Here is a 14,109-nt window from a genome sequence, read left to right as displayed (position 1 = left end):
GGGCAGCAGCTCTTCCTGCCCACGGGTCCTGTCCCCGTGCTTTAATAAACCACCATTTTGCACCAAAGATGTCTCAAGAATTCTTTCTTGGTCATCGGCTCCGGACCTCAGCCCACCAAACCTCACCTAGGTTCTAGAACTTCATCAATTCTATCATTACATATTGCTGCTGTTACTACTTGTATTAGTTTCCTAGGGCTGAAATAACAGAAATTTATTTTTTCACAGTTCTAGAGGCAAGAAGTCCAAGATCAAGGTGTTAACAGGGTTGCGGTTTCTTCTGAGCCTCTCTCTCTTTGGTTTGTAAATAGTCATCTTATGCTTGGTGCAAAATGGTGGTTTATTAAAGCAAGGGAACAGGACCCGTAGGCAGGAAGAGCTGCTGCCCCGGGTTGTGAGGGATGGCAGGTTATGTACCCTGCTGTTGGGGGAAGGTGAGGGGAAGGGAGGTTTCAGTGGAGTTTTCATATGCTAAAGAGGGCCTACAAGGTGCCAGGATGTTCCAGGCCTGCCGGAGGCCTTGCCCTTGCTGCTGGATCAATGTTGTCTTTAGACCAGCCATTAACATTTAAGATAGTTGGGGAGACTTTTTGGTGGGGTGTCACAATCCTGCTATTGATCGTCTTTGTTAGTGAGATTTAGGACATTTGTAAGCCAAGGGAGACTCCTGTCTAGCAGGATTGTGAGCTCTGCAAGTTAACTATTTGCTTATTGTTCATGGCAGTCAGGGCTGCCTGGGGATGCTACACTTCTGGAGGGGAGCTGGTGAAGAGGGGGTGCAAGGCGCCAGCTCCTGCTCTGTCCTCAGCCAGCCTCCTGCTCCCTCATCATTCTCATGGTCTTCCCTCTGTTTTTATCTGTGTCTCAATTTTCTCTTCTTATAAGGACAGCAGTCAGATTAGATTAGGGTTCATGCTAATGACGTCACTTAACTTTAATACCTCTCTAAAGAACTTAACCTCCAAATACAGTCACATTCTAATGGCCTTAGGGTTAGGACTTCAACATATAAATTGGGGCGGGGTGGGGAGGACACAATTCAGTCCATAACACTACTTTAGACTATGTTCTCATATGCCTTAATCATACGTAAACATTTTTTACTTATGAATTGGATTGTGTATCAGATAACATATAATAACATACTAAATAATTTTTTTTTCTATGTTAAATATACAGTTACTATGCTTAGCGGCTGAATGTCGACTCACTCTAAAATGGACCTTCGTACTTACTGAGCATTTCACATGGTAAATTATGATGCATGTCTTAGCTTAATCCTAATGATGGTGATAGTGATGATAATAGATGAATTTAAAAAGAAAATGACAGAAAATACATTCAGGAGGGGGGAAGTCTGTGGTAACTTGAAATCTGGATAAAATAACACGGAAATGTTCCCATTCATTCACCAAATCACAATTTATTACACAGTTGGCATTTAGCCCAGGTGCCAGGACTTCAAGTGAGAAAAGATACAAAATCCCTGGCCTGATGGAGGTTACACAACATATAAGTGAAAACAGTGACAAGCAAACAGGTAAGTAAAATTGTGAACTGGGATAAACATAAAAGGAAGGAAACCCAAACTACAGAGAGACCGGCAGAGAGAGCATACTAAGGAATTCAGTGGAGACTTTCCTGAAGAAGTTCCCTTTAAGCAGAGATTCAGCTTTGAGAACAGCCAGCCACATGGAGAACAAAGCAGATTGATTACAGAGCTATTGTGTTTTCTGGCCGAATAAGAAAAGTTTGGCATTCTTGAAATGCTGATTTAGAAGGCTGGTGGGGCTGCAGGAAGGTGAGCAAATTGGTGTCCTTTTGTGAACATCCGGGACTGCAACTTCGGCAAACAAGTCCCCTACGGGTGAAAGGGAGGGTCAGTAGATAGACTTCACCCACATTAAACACTTAAAAATACACCCGTAACACATTTCACCAAAGAAACAGACGGTAAGCATATAAGAAGATATCCCATATCATTAGTCAATAGGGAAGTGCAAATTAAAATCACAAAGACATACCACCCCATACCTATTGTTCAGCTAGAATTAAAAAAAGCAATGATTCCAAATGTAGGGAAGACATGGGAAGACTGCACGACTCATGCATTGCCGGAAGGAACAGAACATGATACAGCCAATAGAGAAAACAACTTGGCAGTTTTTTTTTTTTTTAAATGAAATATGCAACTAGCATACAAGCCAACAGTTACACTCCTAAGCATTTATCCCAGACAACTGTTTACAAAAACCTGAGTATTGTATTTATAAACGCTTTATTTATCATAGCACAAAACTGGAAACAACCCAGTTGTTCTACAATAGGTGAATGATTAAACAGTGGTACAACCATACCATGGAATACTACCCAAGGATAAGAAGGACAAATTATTGATATGCTCAATAACCTGGATGAGTATTCAGAGCATTATGCTGTGTGAATAAAGCCAATCCCAAAGCTTACATACTACATGATTCCACTTATGTAACATTCCTGAAATGACTAAATTATAGAAAGGAAGAACAAATTAGTGGTTATCAGGAGGTAAGGAAGGAGTGGCATAGAAGAAAGTGTGTGTGGCTACAAAAGGGCAATATATGGGATCCTTCTGGTAAGAAAATATTCTATATATTGACTGTATCTATGTCAATATCCTGGTTATAATATTGCACTATAGTTTGGCAAGACGTTACCATTGAGAGAAACTGAGAACAAGTCTCTATTACCCTTTTTTAAAAATTATGACTGCTTTCACATTTTTTATTGTGTTATGTTGGTCACCATAAAATTACTCTTACAGCTGCATGTAATTTTAAAAATTAATTTGAAATATATATCTCTGAGAATAAAGGGGAATTTGAGTTGGGATCTATTTCAAATTTTTCATAAATGACAAAGGTCCAAGGAGTGTAGACCTTAAATGTATCACTTCTCATTTCCTGCAAAAGTTTCCATACCTACAAAGTAATGGGGTTCAGGTATAAATAGGTTCAAAGGTCCTTTTTTATTTCTATAATTCCATAAGACAGTGAGGTATACCCATTTGTGGAACCTTGTTTTCAGTGTTACCATATTTATCAATGACCATGTGAAAATGTTTATGGGAACAGCACAGCTGCCTTTCTAGCATCACTCCAGAAGTAGACCCTGCCTTTCTACCCTACTAAAAACTGTTTTGCATACTACAGTAAGATTAATGGCGTTTTAGAGGGGGAAACACTGAGCAATGTTTCTGCTGCCTAAAGAGATCTCCCATGCATATTATCTAATGATATCCTCTTTCATAGAAAGAGTGAGGAGCAGGGAGTAAAGGAGTTCTTTGAGACGACACACACACTCTGGTGAAGAAAATACATTTACACAAGAGGAACTGGGGACATTTTAGGAACTCTGTTCTGGATCTAATTATTTATTTTTTTAAGGCCTGGGGGTACTCTGAATATCAGTTGTATGACATAAACTTTTTTCCCACATTTTCATAAATTCTATAATATATTTCTTTCTGTTTTAGGCAAGCCTTTCCAATTGAGCCACACCTCTATAAACTTAGTTCTCAAGCCTCAATCTTGTAACTCACTGTATTTTCCAAAGATGATTCTCCCATCTACATGCTTTTCTTAGTATGATCTTGACATTTCTCCCATCATGTGTTGGCATCTATATTATATCACTTCTCCTTTATCTGGGCAGAGCTTTGTGGCTGTCTTGACCAATAGAGTATGATGAGAGTGGCACTATACAAATCCCAATGCTAAAACTATTTTTTAAAAAGCTATGCATTTCCATCTGTTTTTGGGGGGAGACAATCACTATTGGAACCCAACTATTATACTGTGAAGAAGCCCAGACTCACCCAGGTGTAAAGGTTATATGGAGATGTTTTGGCCAAATGTTCAATTGAGGTCCCAGCCAATAACTAACATCAGTTGCTAGACATGTGAATGAACAGGTTTTTAGGTAATAAACTCCAGGCTGTGATGCCAGCTTTAGCCTTTGGGTCCAAGATAAGACACTAAACATAGGGGGGCAAAAACAAGCCATCCAACCACACTTTGTTTGAATTCCTGACCCACAAAATATGTGAGCCTAATAAAGTGGCTATTTAATACCACTAAATTTGGGGTAGTTTGTTAAGCAGGTATAAATAACTATATAGCTTGTTAGAATACATACCCTGGTTCACCTTCTCCCTAGCCTTCTGTTGGTGCTCCCACTGTTCCAAACCAACTGGAATACAGAGAGTAAGGAGTCCATTGATGCAACCCATGGAAGGAAGCAGGTGGAGTGTAAAATCTGGAGAAATTGGCAGATACCCAGTAGAGCTGGGAATCTCATTTATATTCTGCTTTATTTCAGTGATAATATAAAGTGAACAGGATGAAAGCTAAAATGCCTAAATTTGGTACAAGATAGGACAAATAGTAAACAGGAATAGTTTAACCATTTTTTTTAAATCCATAAAACGAGGGATTTGAAGAGGTTTCTAATTCCCTTTTGGCTCTGGCATTTATCATGAAGAAGTACTAGAGCTTAATCACTAAAAGCATAGATTCTGGTTACATACTATCCAAAACCATCCACAGATTAAGTACAATCCCTACCAAAATTCCAATGACATTTTTTTCATAGAAAAAAAATCCTAAAATTCATATGAAACTACAAAAGACGATTAATAGCAAAAGTAATTCTGAGAAGGAACATAAAGTTGGATGCATCATACTATATTCAACTTATAATAAAAAGCTTTGATAAGCAAAATAGTATTGGCATAAAAATAGACATATAGGCCATTGAAACAGAATTAAGAAGCCAGAAATAAACCCTCACAAAACAATCAACTAACATTTGACAGGGAAGCCAAGAATACTCAGTGGGGAAATACAGTCTCTTCAATAGATAGTGTTGGTAAGCAAGAAAAACACATGCAGAAGGAAGAAAATGTATCCCTGTCTTAACCTAATCACAAAAACTAACTCAAAGTAATTAAAGATGTAATCACAAAACTCCTAGAAACCTCAAAAACTCCTGAAACCACAAAACTCCTAGAAGAAGATGTAGGGGAAAAGTTCAATACCCTAGGTCTTGACAATAATTTTTTTATATGATCAAAAGCATAAGCAACAAAAGCAAATATTAATAAGTAGGACTAGTAGGGCAATTTCTGGGTTGTAGGATAGCTCCATTTTTAAATTCTTGAGATTTACCCCAAGGATACAAATGTAGTGATCTGACGGGGCACCTGTATCTCAATGTTTATAGCAGCAATGTCCACAATAGCCAAACTGTGGAAAGAACCCAGAAGTCAATCTACAGAGATGAATGGATATCTATAAATGAATGAAATTATACACACACACACACACACACACACACCACACAGCTTCTTTATCCATATATATAATGGAATATTACTCACCAATCAAAAAGGATGAAGTCTTACCCTTTACATTAACATGGATGGAACTGGAGGGTATTATGCTGAGTGAAACAAGTCATACAGAAAAGACAATTATCAGATGGTTTCACTTACAAATGGGATATAAGAAGCAGTGCAGAGATTTTGAACAGCTGTGTTTTCATTTTCACTTGTTCCCATGGATTTTTAAAATTCTTCTTTAATTTCCTGACTAACCTATTCATTCTTTAGTAGGATGCTCTTTAGCCTCCATATATTTGAGTTCTTTCCAACTTTCTTCTTGTGACTGAATTCCACTTTCAAAGCACTGTGGTCTGAAAATATGGAGAGAATGATCCCAATCTTTTGATACTGGTTGAGACCTGATTTGTGACCCAGGATTTGGTCTATTCCAGAGAATGTTCCATGTGCCCTAGAGAAGAATGTGTGTTCTATTGCTTTGGGATGGAATGTTCTTCAACAAATAGTATTGGGAAAATTAGACAGCCACATGCAGAAGAATGAAACTGGACCATTTCCTTACACTATGCACAAAAATAGACTCAAAATAGATGAAAGACCTCAATGTGAGAGAGGAATCCATCAAAAATCCTTAAGGAGAACACAGGCAGCAACCTCTTCGACCTCAGCTGCAGCAACTTCTTCCTAGAGACATCACCAAAGGCAAGGGAAGCAAGGGCAAAAATAAACTATTGGGTTTTCATCAAGAACAAAAGCTTTCACACAGCAGAGGAAACAGTCAACAAAACCAAAAGACAACTGACAGACTGAGTGAAGATATTTGCAAACAACATATCAGATAAAGGGCTAGTATCCAAACCTATAAAGAGCTTAGCAAACTCAACAACCAAAGAACAAATAATCCAATCAAGAAATGGGCAGAAGACATGAACAGATATTTCTGCAAAGAAGACATCCAGATGGACACATCCAGTAGACACATGAAAAAGTGCTCCACATCACTTGGCATCAGGGAAATACAAATCAAAACCACAATGAGATACCACCTCACACCACTGAGAGTGGCTAAAATTAATCAGATGTTGGCAAGGATGCAAAGAAAGGGGAACCCTCCTCCCCTGTTGGTGGGAATACAAGCTGATGCAGCCACTCTGGAAAACAACATTGAGATTCCTCAAAAAGTCGAAAATAGAGCTACCCTTCAACCCAGCAATTGCACTCCTGGGTATCTACCCTAAAGATACAAATGTAGTGATCTGAAGGGGCACGTGCACCTGAATGTTTATAGCAGCAATGTCCACAATAGCCAAACTATAGAAAGAACCTAGATGTCCATCAACAGATGAATGGATAAAGAAGATGTGGTACATATATAGTGGAATACTATGCAGCCATCAAAAGAAATGAAATCTTATCATTTGCAACAATGTGGATGGAACTAGAGGGTATTATGCTGAGCGAAGTAAGTCAATCTGTGAAAGACAATTATCATATGATCTCTCTGATATGAGGAATTTGAGAGGCAGAGTGGGGGGTTTGAGGGTAGGGAAGGAAAAAATGAAACAAGATGGGACCAGGATGGAGACGAACCATAAGAGACTCTTAATCTTACAAAACAAACTGAGGATTGTTGGAGGTGGGGGCAGTAAGGATAGGGTGGTTGGGTTTTGGACATTGGGGAAGGTATCTGCTATGAATGCTGTGAAATGTGTAGGTCTCATGATTCACAGACCTGTACCCCTGGGGCAAATAATACATGGTATGTTAATAAAAATAATTTTAAAAAAATTAAAAACAGAGCTACTCTATGACCCTGCAATTGAACTACTGGGTATTTACTCCATAGATACAGATGTAGTGAAAAGAAGGGCCATCTGTACCCCAATGTTCATAGAAGCAATGGCCACAACTGCCAAACCATGGAAAGAGGCAAGATGCCCTTCAACAGACGAATGGATAAGGAAGATGTGGTCCATATACACTATGGAGTATTATGCCTCCATCAGAAAGAATGAATACCCAACTTTTGCATCAACATGGACGGGACTGGAAGAGATTATGCTGAGTGAAGTAAGTCAAGCAGAGAAAGTCACTTATCATGGTTTCACTTACTTGTGGAGCATAAGGAATAACACGGAGGATATTAGGAGAAGGAAAGGAAATGTGAATTGGGGGAAATTGGAGGGGGAGACAAAACATGAGAGACTGTGGACTCTGCAAAACAAACTGAATGTTTTAGAAGGGAGGGTGGGGTATGGGTGAGCCTTTATTTAGGAGGGCACATATTGCATGGAGTACTGGGTGCAGTGCATAAACAATGAATCTTGGAACACTGAAAAATATATAATTAAATTTTAAAAATAAAGGATATATAGATTTGTTCATTTATTTTAGAGGGACAGAGCAAGTGAGAGAACAGGATTGGGAGGAAGAGGGTATGGACAGGGGGAAAGGGAGAATCTTAATCAGACTCCCCACTGAGCACAGAGCTCAACATGGGGCTTGGTCCCTGGGATCATGATCTGAGCTGAAATCAAGAGTCTGGTGCTTAATGAGCTGAGCCACCCAGGTGTCCCTCCTTTCATGAATTTTCTAATCATCACTTCAATTCTTTTTAGATATCCTGAAATCATCATTTTATGTATAAGAAACTAGAGATTTAAGGTGAATAAGGTGAATGGTGTTTCTGAGTCCCACAGCTAGCACTGGTTGAAATATGTATGTGAACCCGGATCTGACTCCACATTTCATAATTTTAATGATTATACTATTAGCCACCTGCTCTTTTACCTCCATTACCCTCAGCTGAGAGTCAGTAAGTACATTGTGTGCCACTGTTACTAACCAAGCCCTATTAATGACAACACATACTCCTAAAAGGTGCCTTTTTTTGTAAAGATTATTTATTTTTCAGAGGGGAGAGGAAAAAAAAAAAAAAAGCACAAGCAGGCAGAGTGGCAGGCAGAGTAGGCAGAGGGAGAAGCAGGCTCCTGCTGAGCAAGGAACCTGATGTGGGACTGTATCCCAGGACCCTGGGATCATGGCTTGAGCTGAAAACAGACGCTTAACCAATTGAGCCACCCAGGCATCCCAGCAGTGCCCTTACTGAGGCATATTTTATAAAACCATTTCTCTAAAGTTATGACTACTTCCCTATGCCCTCCCACAATAGTCAAAGGAAGACTTAACCTTTCTCCTAAAAGCTCACCTGAAATCCTCCCCTTCCAACAGTATTTTCCCCAGATATTCCAGACCAAAATAAACTCCCTGTGCCTGACAAATCTCTCCCACTAAGGAGGATTATTCACATCTTTACTGCTCAGTATCTTCATTTCTGGGTCTATCTGTTCCCCTTGACAAACTAACAGCACATAACTTGCTTTTACGTTTCTGTCCTTCCTAATATATTGCACATAGGAGACATATCAAAGCACATCACATTAATTTTGTATTAGTGCCATGTGTCATGAATTACTTAGAAATGGGTTTTGGGATCTCTTCTTTTTCCTCATTCTCTAGTAATGATGCAATTTTTGCTTTTTCTTAGGTTTCCCACAGTGCCAAAATCCTTATCTATTCTATATAATTTTCATTCTGCCCTTTGTCTCTTGTGTAACTCTGCTCTGGGAACCCCAGGCAGTTAAGTTTATTAGCAGTGATTAACACAGCTGGTTATTTTCCAAATAAAGCTAACGTACAACACTCCTGTGAATGTGTTCAAACTTTTTTTTTTTTAACTATGATTAAACTCAACAGATCCAGAGAAAACGTTTTATGACTTATTGTATATAGTTGTGAAAGAGAAATTTTAGAATGGTTTAAAATCTTGCTGTGTGAAGAATGGTCCATGGGCCAGCAGCATCAATATCACCTGGGAGCTTGTTAGAAATGCAGAACCTCCTTCCATAAGTTATGTGGAGTCAGAGTCTCTTCTTCTAGCAAGATTTTCAAGTGATTGCAATGAATATTTAGTTTTGAGAAATACCGATTAAAAAAAAAAACAATTAAATGGCACTGTATATATAAATGGCAATGTCTGTTGCCTTACAAAATTCTAATAATCCCAACAACACTTAAGGTAGGTAAATGGTGATATTTCTATGTTAACTTACCACAAACCATTCTTCTAATAAGTTGTGCTGATCTCAAGACCTAAACTTGTTTGCTCTGAAGACTCTCTTTCCAACGTTCTATTGCAGATACAACAGACAATATGAGCATCTTCCATCCCTGAGACCATACCATCCCAGAATGCACTGGCTGGATTTAGCCCTGCCCCCTCTCAGCCATTCTCAATCAGTGATTGATGGCTGTTGGTGTCTAAGTTCCCCACCTCCCTGAGCCCCCAGGTGAGATAATTCTGTGGTGTGTGTTTTAATATCTCAGAGTTTCTTTGCAGGATTAATTTCCAATTGACCACTGTGATAGATGGCTTAATAATTCATCATTTGAGGCCAACTTTCCTACTTTCCCTGAACTTCCCAACAAACCACCAATCATTAAATCCTTACTTCAGGTTCCATCTCTGGAAGGAATCAGCACAAAGATAGCAGAAAAGTCAGCTTGGTTTTCCGGAAAGATTCCTCCTACAACAAAAGCAACACTGAGAAGTGAATAACCTCCTTTCATATAGTGAATATAACACCATGAGTTACAGTGAAATTTTTTATAAGACTGGTGACAACTGAAAGATGAGACCCTGTGATCTCTATTAAAATAAAAATATCATTGGGGAATCCAAGAAAAAAAATTAACTCCTTCCCCGGTAGAGAGAGAGAGAGATGTGATTTCCTTCTAAAGGAATCTGTTACGTGAATCTTTAGACAGACTCTCTTGTCTTTTGTTTACAACTATTATCTGTGGGAAGATTAAACAAATGTCTTTGGAACATACTTACTTTCTGTCCCTATAACCTTCACACATAAAAGTAAGGGAAATTTTAACTGAACAAACGTGAGTTCACCCCTTGGTGAGTCAGACACTATGATTAAACGCAACAGATCCAGAGAAAATGTTTTATGACTTATTGTATATAGTTGTGAAAGAGAAATTTTGTGCACCAAGTTGTCACACAAAGAAAACTTTAGATGCAACGAATAAGATCCCAGGAATGCTTTCCAAAGCCATGACTCCTGAGAGAGGGTGAGTGGATGACTTTTGTTTATGATGAGGATGAATATTTTTAAAATTTAAATTCAAGTAGCCAACATATGGTATATCATGAGTTTTTGGTATAATAGTCAATGATTCTGTAGTTGTGTATAACGCTCAGTGCTCATCACATCATGTGCTCTCTTTAATGCCCATCTCCCAGCGACCCCATCCCCCCACACACCTCCCTTTCCACAACCCTCAGTTTTTATTCCCCTAGAGTGAAGGGTCTCTCCTGGTTTGGCTCCTTCTCTGATTTCTTCCCATTCAGTTTCCTCTCCCTTCCCCTCTGATCCTCTCTGCTATTTCTTAGAATGTCTGTGCTTCCCAGAGCAATCTAAACATTCAATGCAATTCCTATCAAAATACCATTGACATGTTTCACAGAGCTAGAACAAATAATCCTAAAATTTGTATGGAACTAGAAAAGACTCCAAATAGCCAGAAGAATGTTGAAAAAGAAAACTGAAGCTGGTGGCATCACAATTCTGGACTCCAAACTATATAACAAAGCTGTGATCATCAAGACAGCATGGTACTGGCACAAAAACATACACAAAAATCAATGGAACAGAAGAGAGAACCCAGAAGTAGACCCTCAACTCTATGGTCAACTAATCTTTGATAAATCAGGAAAGAATATCCAATGGAAAAAGGTCTCTACAATAAATGGTGTTGGGAATATTGGACAGTCACATGCAGAAGAATGAAATTGGACCATTGCCTTATACCATACACAAAAATAGACTCAAAATGGATGAAAGACCTCATTGTGAGAAAGGAATCCATCAAAATCCTAGAGGAGATCATAGACTGTAACCTCTTTAACCTCAGCCACAGCAACTTCTTTTTTTTTTTTTTTAATTTAATTTTATTTTTTTCAGTGTTCCAAAATTCATTGTTTATGCACCACACCCATTGCTCCATGCAATACGTGCCCTCCTTAATACCCGCCACCACGCCAACCTAACCCCCCACTCCTCTCCCCTAACCAAAGAGCCACAGAAGCTTCTTGCTAGACATGTCCCCAAAGGCAAGGGAAACAAAAGCAAAAATGAACTATTGGGACTTCATCAAGATAAAAAGCTTCTGCACATCAAGGGAAACAGTCAACAAAATTAAAAGGCAACCAATGGAATGGGAGAAGATATTTGCAAATGACATAACAGATAAAGGACTGGTATCCAAGATCTATAGGATGAATATTTTAGATAGGGAAGCCTTGTCATCCTATGTAGAGGCAGACATAAGACTGAACATGCACCTTAAGGAAACATGCCTATACATACATAGTATATCATGTAGGAGGCTGAGACGCCTCCTTGGATGGAAATTTAACTATTATAATGAGGTAAAGGCAATGGCCAGTCATGGGGGGTGGGGTCACTCCACAGTCCCTTTGTGCAGGTCTTTGAGAAGAGATGGGGGGTTAGCGCAAAGGATGTGGGCTGTTGCCATGATCCGAGGGATAGCTTCAGGTTTCATTTGCCTGAGTTAAGAGGTAAGCCAGAAAGAAGAGCTTAAGGAAAATATAAGACAAATATTAGTGAGTACAAGCAGCTAAATAGAAAAGTTAGGTCTTGGGGTATAGCAGGTGACAAATATCTCACTGTGTAAATGGAATATCCAATCTTGATTGTGACATAAATAAAGCAAAGGTTTTAAATATGTTTGTGCTCAGGGCCAGTTTCATGATTCTGCACTTATTTTAATGCTTTTCTGTCCCTGCCTTGAAATTCTTAATAATTGTGAACAAGGCACCTACATCTTCATTTTGCAATGGGTCCTGAAAATTATGTAGCCAGTCCTGTTTGTACTCATTTGAAATCATTTGAAATACAGATTTTCAAGTTACAAGAAGGAGAAATCAAACTAAAAGAACTATAGGAGTTGAAAAAAATTGTCTTTGGGAAAACTAAAACCAACACAGTTGAAGTTTCTAGAAACTTCTTGGTGTGGCCCTTATGGTTTTGCTGCACAGAGAAGGAAAGCAATGGCACCCGGAAATGACGTGGTACTTCTCAAACTGACATATGCATATGTGTGATTGCAGAGGACAGATGTTAGATTTGGAGTCAGCAAGGAAAATTCAGATGACCCAGAAAATTACGAGCAAAAGGAGAAAGCTGTTTGAGCTAGCTGTTCTGCATCAGACAAGGGAACGGACTGTTCCTAATGACATCTTGTATTTACCAAACATTACCGTATCTGTCACAGTTTTAAGGGACTTACAGTCATTATCTTGCTTAATCCTTACAGGACCCCTGTGAGGCAGGTGCTATTATTGTCCCTCTGTCACCGGTGAGGAAATTTGGGACAAAATGAGAGTAAGTGAGTGCCTAGGCTCTTGCACCTAGCAAGTCCTGGAGCCTGGCTTTGAACTCTGGCAAACTCTAGAGCCCAAATTCTTAATTACAGACCGCAGAGAGCCCCCATGCCCAGTGAAATGTCTTCGTACTTGCAGAGGTGAATGAAGCAGATACAGTGCTGAAGGGCCCCCAGTGGAGAAGTGAAAGGGGAAAGGCCAAGTCCCAAGTGGTGCAATCCTTAGTGCTGCAAAGTTCCCCATTCCCCCAGGGGTGGGGGATGGGGTGGGGGCCACAGAACATAAACAGCCGCAGACCTTGAGGAGCCTAAGCGGGGTTTTCCTAGATCCATTTTGCTTCACAAGCACATTTTCCATGGATTTTCACCAGGCTTAGTCGGGTTGTCAGTGGTCTTCAAACTGTTCCGCTGAGTTCAGCTGGCAGAATCAAAGGTTTTCTGGGGAGAGAGAGGAGGGGCTTGGGTTCCTGCTGATTAAGACTTGGACAGCTATACTTCCACCTAGTTTAGTCTAAATCACAGGAATGATGAGTAAGAATCTGCAAAACAAAACAAGTTTCTGCAGGTAGAAATTAAAGTTTAAAAACCATTGCTCTGGCTGTTACTTCAAAAGAACTGGGGAGAAAATGGATTAGCTGTAGGTTGACCGCATGTCCCTCCTCCTCCCCAAACACAACTCATGTTCAACCTGGGTCAGCAGACAAAAGATGATATTGGTATTTGGTGTTTGTGGAACCCTGGGCAGAACATATTTGGATCTTCTCTGTACCAAAAGCTCACTGTGTGTTTGTTCCTGGCTTAAGAAAGTTTACTTGAGGGGTACCTGTGTGCCTCAGTCAGTTAAGTGTCTGCCTTCAGCCCAGGTCATGATCTTAGGGTCCTGGGACCAAGCTGGAGTCAGGCTCTCTGCTCAGCAGGGAGTCTACTTCTCCCTCTGCCCCCTCCCCAAGCCATCTCTGTCTCTCTCTCAAATAAATAAAATCTTAAAAAAAAAAAATAGTTTCTCTTAATTGTTTGCACAAGGTCCTTAAAAATATATGTATATATATATTGGGGCGCCTGGGTGGCTCAGTGGGTTAAGCCGCTGCCTTCGGCTCAGGTCATGATCTCAGAGTCCTGGGATCGAGTCCCGCATCGGGCTCTCTGCTCGGCAGAGAGCCTGCTTCCTCCTCTCTCTCTCTGGCTGCCTCTCCGTCTACTTGTGATTTCTCTCTGTCAAATTAATAAATAAAATCTTTAAAAAAATATATATA

At 39.6% G+C, this 14,109-nt stretch overlaps 1 long non-coding RNA gene across 2 annotated transcripts; it reads right to left on the bottom strand.

Moving 5' to 3' along the window:
- Positions 1–1,403: 1,403 nt before the first annotated feature.
- Positions 1,404–13,337, bottom strand: LOC309863012. 2 transcript variants are annotated; one of them, XR_014310847.1, is made up of 3 exons: positions 13,155–13,337; positions 9,892–9,966; positions 1,404–1,861 (listed from the first exon to the last, which is right to left on the bottom strand). It is a non-coding gene; the product is annotated as an uncharacterized lncRNA (long non-coding RNA). The 2 variants fall into 2 exon arrangements; XR_014310848.1 differs by lacking the exon at positions 1,404–1,861 and adding an exon at positions 9,492–9,570.
- Between the last annotated feature and the right edge of the window lie 772 nt (positions 13,338–14,109).

Source organism: Mustela nivalis (genome assembly GCF_964662115.1).
Source record: "Mustela nivalis genome assembly, chromosome: 4".
Lineage (NCBI taxonomy): Eukaryota > Metazoa > Chordata > Mammalia > Carnivora > Mustelidae > Mustela > Mustela nivalis.
The sequence above is the reverse complement of the archived record's forward strand: the minus strand, read 5'-3'. Positions and strand labels throughout refer to the sequence as shown.